This window comes from Spinacia oleracea, chromosome 6, assembly GCF_020520425.1.
Source record: "Spinacia oleracea cultivar Varoflay chromosome 6, BTI_SOV_V1, whole genome shotgun sequence".
NCBI lineage: Eukaryota > Viridiplantae > Streptophyta > Magnoliopsida > Caryophyllales > Amaranthaceae > Spinacia > Spinacia oleracea.
In genome coordinates, this window is record NC_079492.1 from 120,851,996 (window position 1) to 120,867,207 (window position 15,212).

A 15,212-nucleotide genomic window follows, 5' to 3' on the forward strand; every position below is an offset into this window, starting at 1 on the left:
ATTTTTAAGAACCCGGATCTGATCCGAGACCCGAAATATTGTTAAAATAATAAATCCGGACTCCGACCATATTCAACCCGTTAAAATTGACGATCGATTTCGACCCGTTAATGCATGACCCGGACCCGAACCTGGCACCCTACCGAAATATAACCGATAACATAATTGAGGCAACTGACCATTCCGGAAAATGCCCAACTCGATGTCAACCCGAAACCAATTATAACCCGATTAAACTTGTTATTGAACCAACTCGTGACAACCCGTTACCTGGTTTTATCCACCTGTTGACAACCCTATTTGTCATTGACCTAACTAAACAATAACTTAAATCAAGTTAATATTATTTTTTATAATTACCTAATCTAGAACAAGTGAAAGTGTAACACCCCGACTTCTAAACACCATTAATTAGGTTAATTATCTTTAATTAGCAGCGGAAACCCTAATTTAGTCGGAGCGTCACTTGCCGTATCTCCCTCGTGGGAAATACAAGGCGACATAACCTTTTTACATTTACTGACTACTGTTGAGTAACAGTAATTATACTTCACTTCGATTAATTCTTTAAAAATTACATTAAAATCTAAGTAAACCTTAATAAATATTTCTAACATGTTTCAACATTAATTTGAAAATCTAACTCAAATCGTGAAATCAAACTTAGAGTTTAATTAATACATCCCTTTATTACTAATGACATAGTTATCTTTATTAAACATCGATCGTGACTTTGATGGTTGCATCCTCACTCTAAGGCATCCCATGATCTTCTTCGTACCTAAAACAAAAGCAACATCGTGAGCCGAGGCCCAGTAACATACTACCCTAACAACGTAAATTCATTTCAATTCATTTTATTTACTTTGCAATCAGGGAGAATAGAATATAGTAAATCACTTTCATAAAATCATTATAATAAAACATCATTTATAACTTGAAACTTTATTAGTTCCCATTATCTTTCATAAAACCTTCATTTTACTTGGTAACTGACAAGTTAGCCTTGCGGGACGTCTCCCACCTTGCGATAGTCCTCAAGGAGCACTCTCCCTTGTTGGACATACGCCCGTACCTAATTAGTTTCTTTTTTTAGCTTGCGGTAACCCTCAAGGAGCACTCTCCCTTGTTGGGTGTCCCGCGGTACGGCGGTACGTGCACGACCTAGAAATAGTAACCCCACTAACTGCCAGAACCGGTTACACTTTTTATTTATCATGTTTCGTATCTTATTCGTAACTCATAAACATCAGTCTTATAAAATCATTCATAAACATATTTGAATATCATCATGCATAAAGCACACTTTATAAATACATTTCATATCCCACAATCCAATAAAAACATATCATTATAAACACATTTCATAATCTCATAAAACACATTTCATAAAGGGATTGTGGGTGTTAGCAATAGATGTTACCTCAACCGTAGTTTATACGTCCCGTTCGATGGATCGTTCTTCCTGAGCTCCGAGAACTATTTTATACTTGTAATTATAATATTAAACCATCAAATTAGTAACTAATTATCAAAATATAAGTTGATAAATTTTCATAATTTAATTACTCTTTGAATTTAACACGTCATGGTACTAGTACTAGTGTTACAATTTGTAAGTCTTTTGGAGAAAATAAATCAGTAGTGTATACTAATAAAACTTACCAAAAGTCATAAAGGTAAAGTAGGTTGACTTTATTTAGAAATAAAGGTGCTGACAACACTTCAATTTGGGAAATTGATTTCAAAATCCATTAACTCTTTGGTAGAACAGAACTGAAGCACGGAAGGAGGAAGGTCCGAGAGGCAATGGCGGCACAAGGAGGGGCTCAGGTGGTTGGTGTTTTTAGGTGGCGCGACGGCAGAAGAACGTCGGAGGGGATGGTGCTGATGGTGGTTTCCGGCGGTGGTGGTCCGCGTCAATGGAGAGAGAGAAAATAGGTTGTGCATGAGTTAATGTTCGGTTTCGACAACTGAACTACGATTCGAGCTTGATATTTGTCGGTAGTGAATGAGCATATTCTGGGGGTGGAGAACGAAATTTTAAGGGTGGTGGCATCAGGTTGGCCGGCGGCAGAGCCGCGGTGGTGATGGTGGTTGTGCGTGAGAACAGAGGAAGGGAGGCGAGTGGTTATGTGGAGTACTCTGTATAAATTCAGCTTTTCTTTGGAAATTGATTGTTGTGCAAATGGAGAGTAGATTTCTCCTCTATTTATAAGGTAATTGGAACTCAATGGGCATCACCCATGACCTCACCATGAAAGTAGAGTAAGGAAGAAGGAGAGGTACTTGGGGGGCACGAAAATGAACTTGGACTGAATTTGGGGTAAAGAGGAGTCAAAGAAACAAGTATATTTTGACCCTTGTTCTACACATAGCATTTTGGATTATTTTATAAGGTTGGGTAAAATTCAGAAATTCATTTGCTATATTTAGGAATTTATATAAGTAGAAATGTTTAATTAAAACCAGATTTTGAAGTAATTCTTTATAAAATATCATTAACATAAAAAAATAAATTTAGTTTCCAAATAACATAGGAACGTTCAAAATTATTAAAATCCTTTATAACTTACGGAATAATTAAGATTCAAAGAGGTAGCTTAAGCTCGTAAATATTAAATTTCTAAAAAAATAAAAATAAATCGTGCAACAATATTAAAATTCAAGCGACATAAAACTTCGTTAATTAAAATCGTAATTTGAAATTAGGATTTAAAACGGTTTTAAGCTAAAATAAAAATAATTTAGCATAATTAATCATGTTTTAAATATTCGGGGTATTACATTCTTACCCCCTTAGAAAAAGTTTCGTCCTTGAAACTTGAAAATTTAGTTGTATAAAATGATTGTTGAAAATCGAAAACATTCGAAATAAAAGTATGATATTTTATTTTAAAACCAAGATCTCACAATTTCATTCCAATTCCGACAATGTCCATCTTTCATTCCGCCATCTTCTTTGATGACTCCGCTTCAACTCGAGACCTAGAATTGAAGAGTAAAAAAAAAAAGGCAAAATTATATATCGACCCTTAATCGTCATTAAGGTCAATTACATTCTGCCAGCATCTTTCTTATCTCCACTTTACTTCATAAAATAGGATCGAGGAGCAAAGAACATAAAAGGGGCAAACTTGTTAGCTTAGACGACTAGGCTCCCATTTTACTTTTTGATATCTTGTTTGAAAATATTTTTCTTACCAAAAATAGTAATATTTAATGCAAAATTATGATTTTGAAAATGAAAATAAATATTTATCTAACAATTGCAATACTCAAACAATTTGTAAAAATCATTTATTATAACAATCTCGTACTCTGAGCTCAGGAGAACTTCCATCGAAGTCGGCTTCCTTGTATAACGATTAGATTACCAATACAATCATATTAGCATAAACATATTCCACAAAGCATATCATGAAAACATAATTCATAAATTGGAAATTTCACATTCATCATAAGCATGCATTCATATCATAATCATTTGATCTAACACACGAGCATGGCTGATTCATAACACGTTTACATGAAACATCGCGATTCGTACATTATATTATTCTTAGGCGACTATTGCATTTTCGTTTGCTTTTGCGCTTCTTTGCTGCAGGAATCTTGTCGTTGACTTTCTTTATTCGATTCGTTTTGATTTCGATTTCCGATCTTTTCTTCTACGTTGAATAACTTCGTTGACTACGTTCGTTGCAGGGGTTCGAGTCCAATCACGTGACTAGAAATATATCATTAGACATACGATCTCGTTACTTATCCTTAATATTTTAAGTCAGTAAATCTCGTAATTTGCGGATAATGCTAAGCCATCAAGCGTGCCTAGCTCCTAGAGAACTTAGTTCAGACTACCTGGTTCCATAGACATGTCATTTTTTTTCGACTTTCTATTCTCAATTCCATTGCATTCCTCAATCATTCATAATTCTCTTCGATTCCATAACATTCATTGATATCATCAACCTAATAGACAAACTAATTCTTAATAACTTATTTTGGTAAGGTCCTCAAAACTTTATATGCAAACCCACTTTCATATTTTCACCATAAATCATGCTCGATTATAATATTCTTGCATAACCTTTAAAATTTCTAGCTTGGCTTCCTTAACAAGGCATATTAATCATCATTTAGATAGTAGACTTTTGTACTTATAACCACCAAAATATTTATCATGAATAACACAGGAAGATAACCCTAAAATCAATTTCATTCTTAACTTGAACACTTTAAACCTAGAAAAACCTTTACTTAATTAATGATCCACCACTCGTGAAATACAACCTTATGCTCGTTTGGTACTTAAACATTTATACTATCCTTAAAGATTTCATAACCATAAAAGTTCCTCAAAACAATTCATATCCACAAATTCCTTGAGTTCGCATCGTGCTTAACCTAACTTCTTCCAAGAAAACAGTAATGCTTAAACTTTGCCTAGTCTGTCTAGGGTAGGAAACTCGATAATCATGAAATCAAAGGAAGTTCGGTTCCAGAGTGAGAGAGATAAATTAAGATAATATCAACATTGGCGTCATCTTCGTCTTTCATCATGTAAGCTCTTACGTATGTTGGTGGTCGTGATAGAATATGATTAACCTTAGCATCGTTGCTCCGTCCGTGATCGGTCGAGGTTGCTCCTCCTGTATTCGTGAAAGGTGGTTTAGGACAGTCTCCGACGAAATGATCTTCCCTCCACATCGATAACACGTATTCGTTTCTGCACGACACTTGCTTCCTATTTGTCGGGCATTACAAAGTTTCGAATAGTTGGTTGATCCGTTTTTCAAGTTCCATCGAATCGGGCTTGTCGTCATAGATTTGTGGATTCGAGGGTGAAATTTTCTCGAATAGTGACGCATTTTCGTTCTCTTTAGTGTCTTTCGTTTGCCGAGAATCTTTGACTAATTCAGTTAACATCGTATTTGCCATTCCTAATCGTTCCATCATCATATCTCTTGTGGTCTTCTATAGATTGGTCGTCAGAAATATCGTCATGGAAAACATCATTTTGGACGACGTCATCGTGAATGTTGCGCTTGTGAGCTTCGTTCGTGGCATCGTTAGTAACCTCGATAGTCGATATTTCGCATAACATATTCAATAAAGAAAACATAAATAACATGAGAAATGAATCCCTTTAACCCCGTTCCTACACTCACACTCATTTCATTTTAACTTAACATGATTTTAACATATTCTTTTTACTTATTCCTTAAAATTCTTGCTTAAAGCCTAATGAATTCTATTTCGTGCAAAACCCGTAAGGTTTAGCACTTATGGTCGCAGAACCTTGGCTCTGAATACCAAACTGTAACACCCCGACTTCTAAACACCATTAATTAGGTTAATTATCTTTAATTAGCAGCGGAAACCCTAATTTAGTCGGAGCGTCACTTGCCGTATCTCCCTCGTGGGAAATACAAGGCGACATAACCTTTTTACATTTACTGACTACTGTTGAGTAACAGTAATTATACTTCACTTCGATTAATTCTTTAAAAATTACATTAAAATCTAAGTAAACCTTAATAAATATTTCTAACATGTTTCAACATTAATTTGAAAATCTAACTCAAATCGTGAAATCAAACTTAGAGTTTAATTAATACATCCCTTTATTACTAATGACATAGTTATCTTTATTAAACATCGATCGTGACTTTGATGGTTGCATCCTCACTCTAAGGCATCCCATGATCTTCTTCGTACCTAAAACAAAAGCAACATCGTGAGCCGAGGCCCAGTAACATACTACCCTAACAACGTAAATTCATTTCAATTCATTTTATTTACTTTGCAATCAGGGAGAATAGAATATAGTAAATCACTTTCATAAAATCATTATAATAAAACATCATTTATAACTTGAAACTTTATTAGTTCCCATTATCTTTCATAAAACCTTCATTTTACTTGGTAACTGACAAGTTAGCCTTGCGGGACGTCTCCCACCTTGCGATAGTCCTCAAGGAGCATTCTCCCTTGTTGGACATACGCCCGTACCTAATTAGTTTCTTTTTTTAGCTTGCGGTAACCCTCAAGGAGCACTCTCCCTTGTTGGGTGTCCCGCGGTACGGCGGTACGTGCACGACCTAGAAATAGTAACCCCACTAACTGCCAGAACCGGTTACACTTTTATTTATCATGTTTCGTATCTTATTCGTAACTCATAAAAATCAGTCTTATAAAATCATTCATAAACATATTTGAATATCATCATGCATAAAGCACACTTTATAAATACATTTCATATCCCACAATCCAATAAAAACATATCATTATAAACACATTTCATAATCTCATAAAACACATTTCATAAAGGGATTGTGGGTGTTAGCAATAGATGTTACCTCAACCGTAGTTTATACGTCCCGTTCGATGGATCGTTCTTCCTGAGCTCCGAGAACTATTTTATACTTGTAATTATAATATTAAACCATCAAATTAGTAACTAATTATCAAAATATAAGTTGATAAATTTTCATAATTTAATTACTCTTTGAATTTAACACGTCATGGTACTAGTACTAGTGTTACAATTTGTAAGTCTTTTGGAGAAAATAAATCAGTAGTGTATACTAATAAAACTTACCAAAAGTCATAAAGGTAAAGTAGGTTGACTTTATTTAGAAATAAAGGTGCTGACAACACTTCAATTTGGGAAATTGATTTCAAAATCCATTAACTCTTTGGTAGAACAGAACTGAAGCACGAAAGGAGGAAGGTCCGAGAGGCAATGGCGGCACAAGGAGGGGCCCAGGTGGTTGGTGTTTATAGGTGGCGCGACGGCAGAAGAACGTCGGAGGGGATGGTGCTGATGGTGGTTTCCGGCGGTGGTGGTCCGCGTCAATGGAGAGAGAGAAAATAGGTTGTGCGTGAGTTAATGTTCGGTTTCGGCAACTGAACTACGATTCGAGCTTGATATTTGTCAGTAGTGAATGAGCATATTCTGGGGGTGGAGAACGGAATTTTAAGGGTGGTGGCATCAGGTTGGCCGGCGGCAGAGCCGCGGTGGTGATGGTGGTTGTGCGTGAGAACAGAGGAAGGGAGGCGAGTGGTTATGTGGAGTACTCTGTATAAATTCAGCTTTTCTTTGGAAATTGATTGTTGTGCAAATGGAGAGTAGATTTCTCCTCTATTTATAAGGTAATTGGAACTCAATGGGCATCACCCATGACCTCACCATGAAAGTAGAGTAAGGAAGAAGGAGAGGTACTTGGGGGGCACGAAAATGAACTTGGACTGAATTTGGGGTAAAGAGGAGTCAAAGAAACAAGTATATTTTGACCCTTGTTCTACACATACACGTGGGAGAAGGGGGAGGAAGCTAGGGGCTGAGTGTCTTCTTTTTTTTTTTTGTTTTTTTTTTTTTTGGACTTTATAGCATTTTGGATTATTTTATAAGGTTGGGTAAAATTCAGAAATTCATTTGCTATATTTAGGAATTTATATAAGTAGAAATGTTTAATTAAAACCAGATTTTGAAGTAATTCTTTATAAAATATCATTAACATAAAAAATTAAATTTAGTTTCCAAATAACATAGGAACGTTCAAAATTATTAAAATCCTTTATAACTTACGGAATAATTAAGATTCAAAGAGGTAGCTTAAGCTCGTAAATATTAAATTTCTAAAAAAAATAAAAATAAATCGTGCAACAATATTAAAATTCAAGCGACATAAAACTTCGTTAATTAAAATCGTAATTTGAAATTAGGATTTAAAACGGTTTTAAGCTAAAATAAAAATAATTTAGCATAATTAATCATGTTTTAAATATTCGGGGTATTACAGAAAGCGTTAAACCAAATTTAACCAAATTTATGAAAGTTAATTATAAGGCTAATACTTGACTAGAACTTATAGTTATCAGACCCGGTCTTAACCCGTGTCCAATAGTGAACTCGACTTAAATTTTAACCGACCCGATAATTATCCGATCCGAACTTGACGCGGACCCGAAATTAACTGCTACAAGTCTGACTCAAACCCGACTCATTAAGACCCAAGCCCGACTAGAAAAAGACCCTACCCGAACCCGACCTATACCGAAAGGAAAAAATAACCCGACATGACCCGACAAATAGTCAACTTGCCCGAACCCGACCTGAACGTGACCTGCACTCGGGTGATAAATGACCCGACACGACCCGACCCAACTAGATCATGACCCGAGACCCGGGATGCCCAGACCCGACTCGAGTAACCGTTTTGACAGCTACTCCCCCCGTCTCTTTTTGTTCTTTACGTTTTCCTTTTTGGGTATTTCGAAATTGTTTTTTACATTTCTTTTTATATTATCACATAAATGACTTAGTATTCTATCAAATTTGTGTCCAATTATTATTTTAACCAATTAAATTAATTAGGCCATTTAATCATTCACACTTTTCCATTGGGACATTAATTTTTTCTCATTTCCCAATCTCAGAATTTTGATAAAAGTGAAAACATTATAAACAAACGTAATTTATCTTGTTTAAATAAAAAAAATTGAGGAATCTCGATGCAAATTAATTAATCGTTAAAACGCGTGAAAAATACCAAACGTAAAGAACAAAAAGAGACGGAGGGAGTATATAATATATACAACTATATTGGATCATTGAGGTATCGGGTTTTCATTGGGCAACGTGACGTATTAGGTAATACGGAGTGGTAAAATTAGGTCAACGTTATTTTGTTACATAGATATGTACTCCCTCCGTTCTTGTTTATTAGTCCCATTTTCGTATTGAGATGTTTTTTTATTAGTCCCTTTTAGAATCTTTCCTTATTTGTTCAACAATTATCCTTCTTTTACCCTTATATTACAATTGTAATTCCCCTTTTGTCCCAAATTAATATGTAAGTGGTCCCTTTATTTTCTAATTTATCTATACCTAGTATTTAAAAAGGAAAATCACATTTGATTAGATGACATGTGTCAACACATTTGATTAGATGACACGTGTCATCCATTTTTCCAACTGTAAATTTGGTTATTTATTTTATTTTTTCTTTGTTGTTTGATATATTATACAACTTCAATCGCCTCTTTCACTCCATCTTCCTCATACAACATCAATTCACCAATCTATTCATTCAACATTTTCCACTCCATCTTCCCGATTACCACTCAATATTAATACACTATTTAATTTATGTATTCTTCCAACTTTCAAAATTACCTCTAAAATCAAAAGCTCAATAAAATTAGAACTTAAAAAAATAGACTAAATAACCACTACATAATCGTTCGTTCTTTGAACGGGCTCAAAAGCTTGTTTAACAACAATAAACACTCCAGCTACCCATATTTTTCTTAATTTTTTCTCTTTCTCATCCACATGGGTGAGATTATTTGGAGATTCACATGCAAGGTGTCATTTTAGTGGATTGTTCAATATTCCATAAGCGACCAATAAATAAGAACGAAGTGAGTATTTGATTTTACGAAGTTTTTTATTGTTGAGAAATGATATCTACTGGGTCAAATTGTAAGAATATTTGGAAATATTGGGTGACGTAATTATTTAATCAATAAATCGTTTTTTATGTCATAAAAGGAAAATATCAATTTAACTGAGTCGATACCGTTAAGTGTATGCCATGATTTTATAAATACGAGTAACTCGATCATTCATAATATTTTGATATGTCTTTATTTCTTTTTTTAGAGTAATTTAAAAATTTGGCGTTAGGAGAGGATACGGTAATTTCGAAACATCAAAATATAATGCATTTAAACTTGAAAATGGAATGTAAGACAAATAAAATTTATTGTCACATTTAAGGAGGGGTGGAAGAGAAAATCTATTTATCTATACTATATATTAAAAGGCGTTTCTACAAACGTCTACATGCCACGTGTCGCTCTCCCCTCAATCCATAAGTCTACATGTCACGTGTCGCTCTCCCCTCAATCCATAAGTCTATGCCGTCAATACACTTTCATTTAAAAATAAGAAATATGGTTTGCATAAGATTCAAACATGCGACCTCCAGTTTCAAACACAAGAGCTTTATCCAACTAAGCTATAACCTTTTTCATGTTATCTTTACAAAATTATTATTAATGTAATATTAAATAATTATCTTGTGAAAAAGAATTCAAACATTATTTTACTAAAGAATATAATAATAATTCGGGGCATAGCCCGGTCCCAAATACTAGTTAAATGATAGAAAAAGAATAGAGAGGGAATTGCGTGAAGGTTTTTTTTTAAAATTAAATTAAAAGACAAATTAATTAAAGGATGACACATGACGTCATTATATGCAAGATTTTCTATTTCAAAATATTAGTATAGATTTAGGTAGGGATGTTATTGAAAATCAAATTCCAAGAAAAATTAGTTTCGGGAAAAGGTGATCATACATACTGCAGTAATTCAGTATTACTCAAGTATCCACCTTGCCAGTTGCCACGAGAACATATATATTACAATTGTGTAAGCTAAGGTATTATAGACTATTTTATACGAGGGCACCAAAAGATCATTTATTGTAATGACTTCAAGGGCTCCCTTGTAGAAAAGAGGTTGTAACATCGAAATATCGGATTTTGCATTGGGCGTCGTGGTATGTTTAGGTATTGAACGAGGTTTTTGTTTTGTTATGCGGATATGTAGTTGATTTTTAGGGGGGGGGAACTAATTGTTTAAAAGGGATATCTATTGGATTAAATTTTAAGATTTTTTTAAGTATAGGATGTCATGATTATTTAATCAAGAATGTATATTCTATAAGGGGATTCTTGAGGTCATTTTAGTAAATTTCCTTTTGGTGTTCCCCTATGGAATAGAGTATAATAAGTTTATAATCTAACTTCATCGTTAAAAACTTAATTGTAATAATTCTAAAAATTGATTATTTAATATCATGTTGCAAAAAAAGAAATTTCAATGCATATATGAGACTAGGGGTGTTCATCGGTCCAAATCCGGACCGGACCGAAGACCGAAAAATTGATAATTCAAGACCCGAAAACCGAACCGGTTATGCTTGGACCGGACCCTGACCGGAAAAATCGGTCAAAAATCCGGACCAGACCGTTTGGACCGGATGTAGACCTGTTTTCATATATATTTTTATTTTTTCTAAAACATACGGTGAAAAAGAAAAAATATATAAAAAAACTAATTGTTTAAGGCCTTTTTTGGAAGGTAAAATAAAATATATCACAATATAATAATATTTACAACATATTAAAGGAGAGTATTAAATGTTTAAATAGTTTATATTATATTTTATTAAGGAAAAATCGATTCGGTCCAAAATCGGGTTTTAGACCGGAACGGACCGAACCAGACCGAAAACCGGAAATTAATATTTCTCGACCAGGAGACCGGACCGATTGCCTTCGATCCGGTCTGGTCCGGTCTAGGTCGGTCCGGTCCATTTTTTCGGTCCGGACCAATTTTTGCACACCCCTAATGAGACTACCAAAAGTCAACAACAATTTAATTGAATTTCTCTATCAAACATGAAATCAATTGCAGTTAAAAAAATACAATTCATGGCTTCAATCTCGCATGTTTTTATTACAAAATTAAACTTAGTTTTATTCTTAATCACACCCGAATTTTACATGGTTTACAAGCACTTTGCGACAAAAAAACGCAAAAATAATAAACAAGTAAAAAACACAATTTTTTACCTTTATTTTAGTTAATTTGCTATTACATTATTCCTCAATAGATTTGTTACATATAAATATGTTATTTTTTTTCTTACGGAGTACATGTTTTAGCAAAAGTGCATTCTTTTAAGCACGTCTAGCGTGTATGCTTAAAACATTCTTTTAAGCACGGAGACTATGTTTTAATTAAAAATAAGAGAAGAAAGTCATTGAAGTACTTTTTAGTTCAATCTGATCAAACTTTCATTTAGTAACTTAACACTTAGGTGTCCACGTAAGATATCGATAATACCGTTAGAAAAATTGTTAAAAAAATTTATAAAACGTTGGAACATTACTTGTGTATATATCAAATCGGATTTTTGAAAATATCGGCAAGCGATTGCGCGCATAGAATACTAGTATCTATTATGCCAGAAAGGAAAAATATCAATTTGACTGATTCCATAACATTAAGGGTATGCCATAATTTTATAAATAAATCATTCATAATAGTTTGAATTTCTTTATTTCTTTTTTGAGGGAAAAAGTTAGGTAGGGATATTATTGAAAAAAAAGTTTTGCCAATGTAGTTTTGGAGATAAGTGTTCACATATACTAGTTCAATATTACCTGAATATACATCTTCCCACGAGATAAACTACCATATTTCATGTCCTATTAACATGAGAAATAACAAAAACGTCGAAAAGCCTATAGCACCACTCATAGCTATAATAGCCACTTCACTTATCACAACCTATATGTGTATGTCTTTATTGTTTATATGTAGATCGTCATCATTGGTTTGTTGTAGGTACGTGCTCGTGGTGATTAAGACTACATGCCTTAGAAGTTAGAATACTGCTGACCGTCTGAATAATCACATGAAAAACTTGCACAACCCTTTCAGTACCTACCACATGCCATCATCCTAATAATAAACACCGCCACCTTCCTGGTGGGAAATACAAGACTCATGTAATCCCCCGTAATTTTATACATATTATTATTATTATATTTTAACGAATAGTTAATTATATTTAAATAGAATTTACGAATTTTAGAAATAAATATGTAATTAACGAATATTTATTTTATACGTTTCAAATATTTCAACGATTTATGAAATTAAAATAATTTTAGAATTTTACGTTGAAAATAATTTGAATTACAAAACGCTTTGATTTTGATTCAAGCAACCTCAATCCTAATTCTAGCCCATTTGGTTGAAGCCCAAATAACAAAAACCCAAAATCTTTACTCCCTTTTCTAATCCAACTTCACGTGGAAAAGCAAAACCTCAAACCCCTACTTCAAGCTTCACGTAAAAACCGCAAACCTCCTCCTTCACGTTCGTAATTATCCTCCCCTTGTTGGCTGTTGTACCAGCCACCGCCGTCGACCAACCGCGTCGCAACAACCACCGGCGTTCTCCTCCTCCGTCCGGTATCTCTCCTCCTCCCTCTCTTGTCCTTTCTTTTTTTTTTCTTTTTAGTTTTATCTCTCCTCCTCACTCGGTGTTTTCTGTTTTCTCAACCACCACCATCAATGCAGCCACCACGTCGTTGCTCGCCGCACTGCCCTGCTGTCCCGCCGGTCAGTTCTCCTTCTTCCTCTTCTTCCCTTTCGTCTTTCCCTCTCTCTTTCATTTTCGTGGTTTCTCCTCTAACCGAAGCTTTGTTCGTCGAACTAGCACCGGCCGTCCATGCGACCTCCTGCACCCTGCCCAGCCACGTCGCTCCTCGCGACCACCTGCCGCCGCGCGCACCGACCCTCTGCCGGCCAGCCCTCCTCTCTTCTTGTTTTGGTTAATTCTTAAATCTTTAAACTAATTAATGTTTTAATAATTTAATTTTTGTTTCTTGAATTAAATTTAGGAAAATTTTGTATTTACTACCTTTTAAATACCCAACTTTTGTAATTACTACCTTATGAAATTTTTATTTTATTTTACTACCTTAAACTTCCTATAATTTTTTGTTTACTACCTCTTAACAGTTTCCATCCAAAATTCCGTCACATGGGGCCCACTAACGGCTTTAATTCTTATTTCCCTCCTCCTTTTGAACTTCCTTCCACGATTTCCCTTTATGAGGCCAAGAAAGGCTTGAACATCCTCACCCCTTATTATTCCGATGCGGTGGTCACTCTTAATTAACTCATTCTCTCTCCTCCGCAAACATACCACCTCCAACGCTACACCAACAACATCCTCAACTTTCTCTCTCCTCAAAAACCACACCATGTCCACACCCGAACCCATCATCCCATCCACCACCAAAGTGGGTTGGATCGGTACCGGCGTAATGGGTCGTTCCATGTGCGCCCACATCCTCAAAGCCGGCTACAAACTCATCATCTTCAACCGCACCATCTCAAAAGCCCAACCTTTACTCTATCAAGGGGCCCACTTAGCTACCTCCCCCGCCGAAGTCGTCGCCCAATCTAACGTCATTTTCACCATTGTAGGCTTTCCATCCGACGTCAAATCAGTCACCGACGGTGTACTCTCTCTCCTCCGACCAGGTGGAATCCTCGTTGATATGACCACTTCTGATCCCACCCTCGCCGTCGAAATCTCCACCGCAGCCGCCACTAAATCTGGCGCCTCAATAGACGCACCCGTTTCCAGCTGCGACCGTGGAGCTCGCACAGCCACCCTCTCCATCTTCGTCGGCGGCTAAATCGCCACAATGACACTTTTGCTTTGACAAAGGAGAAGGAGGAGTCATTTTCCCTACCACTTACATTAATTCAAGTTAATTATGGTAGCAATTCGAATAATAGTAACCTAAATTTGATAATTCGTTTGAAGAACAAAAACCCCCAAATTGGATTTAAACCCTAATTAAAGAACAAAAACATAAAATTGATACTTGTAATGAGCAGATTTATCCTTGGTTTGAGCAAAAAACGAACGATTCACAAATTAAAGTAAAACCCCTAACCTAATTGAAGAATTGAAAGTGATTGGAAAATTTGGGTAAAATTTGGGGGAAATATGAGGGAAATCGTGGAAGGTTGCAAGAATATAAGGAGGGAAATCCTAAACTAGCCGTTAGTGGGCCCCACGTGAATTTTGGATGGAAACTGTTAAGAGGTAGTAAACAAAAAATTATAGGAAGTTTAAGGTAGTAAAATAAAATAAAAATTTCATAAGGTAGTAATTACAAAAGTTGGGTATTTAAAAGGTAGTAAATGCGAAATTTTCCTTAAATTTATGATTTTTATGTTTAAGTTATGAATTTTTAGATTATATATTTTGTTTAATTAATAACTTAATTTTCAGATTATATAATTGATTTGAAATAGGAGTTTTAATTATTAAAGCATGAATTTTTAAGGTTATAATGGTTTAAGATGATTATGCATTATTAAAGTTATGATTTTGGGCATGTTAATTTGGTTTTGGTGAAGTTTTAAACAATTTTATATTGCTGGAAATTTTTTTAAAAGGATATTTTATTGGAGTTTAGAACGATTGGGGATCATTGATTCAATAATTATTATGCTAGGAGATTAAGTATCCAAGTTTTGATATTGGGGGAAGGTTCTAAATATGTTTAGGATGTATTTGGAATGATTTATTATGG

At 34.7% G+C, this 15,212-nt stretch overlaps 2 long non-coding RNA genes across 2 annotated transcripts; both read right to left on the bottom strand.

Annotated features, from left to right (window-relative positions):
• Nucleotides 1-179: 179 nt before the first annotated feature.
• LOC130463995 (uncharacterized) lies at nucleotides 180-2,241 on the bottom strand. The gene is made up of 3 exons (XR_008924276.1): nucleotides 1,666-2,241; nucleotides 1,424-1,489; nucleotides 180-781 (listed from the first exon to the last, which is right to left on the bottom strand). It is a non-coding gene; the product is annotated as an uncharacterized lncRNA (long non-coding RNA).
• Nucleotides 2,242-5,334: 3,093 nt separating this feature from the next.
• LOC130464059 (uncharacterized) lies at nucleotides 5,335-7,153 on the bottom strand. Its single transcript, XR_008924352.1, has 3 exons — nucleotides 6,605-7,153; nucleotides 6,363-6,428; nucleotides 5,335-5,721 (listed from the first exon to the last, which is right to left on the bottom strand). It is a non-coding gene; the product is annotated as an uncharacterized lncRNA (long non-coding RNA).
• Nucleotides 7,154-15,212: the final 8,059 nt, after the last annotated feature.